Source organism: Trichechus manatus, unplaced genomic scaffold (genome assembly GCF_000243295.1).
Source record: "Trichechus manatus latirostris isolate Lorelei unplaced genomic scaffold, TriManLat1.0 scaffold00198, whole genome shotgun sequence".
In the NCBI taxonomy this organism is placed as follows: domain Eukaryota; kingdom Metazoa; phylum Chordata; class Mammalia; order Sirenia; family Trichechidae; genus Trichechus; species Trichechus manatus.
The window spans coordinates 1,965,062-1,968,149 of NW_004444134.1; positions in this window are offsets into that span (position 1 = coordinate 1,965,062).

A 3,088-nucleotide genomic window follows, 5' to 3' on the forward strand; every position below is an offset into this window, starting at 1 on the left:
TATATGTCATCCCATTGCCTTCTTGCCTGCATGGTTTCTGTCGAATAATCCAAGCTTAGTCCGATTGTTTCTCCTCTGTATGGGACTTTTTGTTTGTCTTGAGCTGCTCTCAGGATTCTTTGTTTGTCTTTGGTTTTAGCGAGTGTGATTATGATATGCCTTGGTGATTTTCTTTTGGGGTCTATCCTGTATGGGGTTTGTTGAGCTTCTTGGATGGCCGGCTGTTCATCTTTCATGATATTGGGGAAGTTTTCTGTCAGCAATTCTTCAAAGATCTTCTCTGTGTTTTCTGTTTTCTCCCCCTCTTCTGGAACTCCGATCACTCACAGATTTTTGCCTTTGATTGTATCCCACATAATTCTCAGTGTTTCTTCATTTTTCTTCATTCTTTTTTCTGATTTTTCCTCAAACAGAGTTGTATACAAGTGTTTGTCTTCATTTTGCTGATCCTATCTTCCATCGTTTCAAAACTGCTCCTCAGCCCTTCTATGACAGCGTCCATTTCTGAAATCCTGTTGTTTATCTTTTGGATTTCTAATTGTTTTTGTATGATTTCTCGTTGTGAATTTATTTTACCATTTTGTTCCTGTATTATTTTCTTGAATTCTTCCATTTTTTTGTCTGTATTTTCCATGAATTTGTCTATTTTTTCCTCATTTTTTTCTGTTTTTTGCTTCAAGTCCTGGATAATTCTGACTATTAGGGATTTGAATTCCCTATCAGTTAGGTCTAGTGCCTTTTCTTCTACTGGAAGGTCATCTGTTGTTTTATTTTGAACTGCTACTGGAAACGTTCTGTTCTGTTTTTGTAAATGTTTTGATATTGTCTGCTGTCTTCGGGACATTCAGTGGTTATTTTCCTTGTTTGTTGATTATAGATTTGTTTGTTTTGTCCCGCATTTTTGTTTTATTTGGTATGTCTGAGCAGGTGGGCTTTGTGTTCTTTGTTGTTTGCTCGTCTGTGGGCACAGTACTTTTCACCTCCTTCTCCAATGGGCAGGGTCAGTCACTCAGTCATGGTACAGCAGGGCAGGTCCAGCTGAAGGAGAGTTGCCGGGATGGGTTGTTTGTGGCACATACCAGGGCTGACAGTGCAGACTTGGAACCAGTGTAGGACAGGTTCCGGTGGGCTGCGTCTGTGCTGCTTGGGAAGGTGATGTTCAGTGCACGGTGCAGGTAGGCAGGAGGGAGGGGTAGATTGTGATGTGTGGAGCTAAGATGGGTATGGGAAAGATGAGAGAGAGGAGAGGGGAACAGGAGCCAAAAACACACACAGAAACAAAAAAGCTCTCTTAGCTTGCTATTGGAGTGGAGAGATGAGAGACTGAGAAATGAAGAAAAACAAAAATGAAAAGAAAGAAAAAATGAATAAATTGAGAAACTGGAAATGAGAAAAACAAGAAGGGAATAAGAGAGAGAAGAAAATAAAACAGAAAAACAAACAAAAAAAAAAAAAACAAGAAAAAAGAAATGCCCCCAGGGATGTCCCTGGGTGTAAGAATAAGGGAGTAGCTTCCAGGCCAAGCAGTACTGCCTAGCTAGAAGGGGCTCCCAAGCCAAGAAAAGAAAAAGAAAAAAAAACAAACAAATCAAAACAGAACAAATCAGAGCAAACAAACAAACAAATGAGAAAGTGTGTCCTACCAGCATGTCAGCATGGGCCAGGAAGCGGTTTTACAGTCAAGTGGTGTTTCACAGCCTTTCAGGAAGAAGCAAAGATGGTGCACAGAGCCAGGTATTTGAAAGGAAGGAGGGGGAGGTGGTGAGAGCTAAGGAAGAAATCTAAAGAACTGGAAAAATGCAACATCAGCAGCTAACAAAAGGCACTCAGGGAGCCGGCCAGTGCGGACGGGTGGAATCCAAGTGACTCCAGGGTGCTTCCTGGCCAAGAGACTGTGGCTGCAGGAAGCAGAGGAGGCTAAGAAGGGGTGAAGAAGGTGGGGGAGTGGGAAAGCCTATATCGCTGGGTACCGGTTGTTCTATCTCCTGCTGGAAGCTCCGTGAAGCTGCTTTCTCATACCCCGTGTTCCCTGATCTCCTATAGGAGTCCAAGATAGTGGATCCATGCTGAGGTAGCTGATAGGGGACCTCTTCACATATCTCTCCTTGCTGTCTGTTCTCAGTCAGTTTCTTATTCCATTCTGTGCTTGACTGAGTTCTTTAGCTCTTCATTTGATGCTTAGGGATTCAGGATTGACATGTGACTCTGTTTGACTTAGTTTTTCTGATCTTTGCTGCGGAGGGACGGCATAGTACTTCTGACTACAGCACCATGTTGCCCAGAAGTCTAATATTGTTTCTTAAAACTTCTGTTCTACCTCCTAGTTACTTGTGTAGTGACTGGGGTCTTTAAGAGTTAACAGGCAGCCATTCAAGGTACAACAACTGGTATCCATTCACCTGAAGCAACAGAGGAAGGACAGTCAGGAAATAGAGATGGAAATCAAATGCCTGTCTAGTTGCCTCCTTTGCAATGAGACCAGAAGAACTGGATGGTGCCCATCCAGTTCTAGTTGTAGATGAGGTGAAACCAATGTGTGGTGCAGGGGTGGATTATCCAATAGACATCTATAGTGAACAATTTCACATTTTTTGACCACATCAAAAATTCTGCTTCTACCCTAATACATGGCATAAACAGAATACTAACCATAAGTAATAATGTGCAAGCACCAGAAGAGAGACTAGATAACTGGGAGCTCCTAAAAATCAAACACTGATGCTGATCAAAAGACTTCACCAAAAGAGTCAAAAGACAACCTACAGACAGGGAAAAATTTTGGCTATGACAAATCCGATCAGTATCTAATCTCTAAAATCTACAAGATACTGCAAAACCTCAACAACAACAAGACAAATAACCCAATTAAAAAATGGGCAAAGGGAGGACTCCGGCAAGATGACGGTCTAGGCAGAAGCGCCACGCCGTCCCTCCACAACAAAGATCCGAAAAACTAAGCCAAACAGAGAATCAACAATCCTGAAACCCTACAACATCAAATGAAGAGATAAAGAACTCAGCCGAACACCAAACGGAGTAAGAATACTGAAAGAGAACAGAGAGTGAGGAGAGATTCATGCAGAGGTCC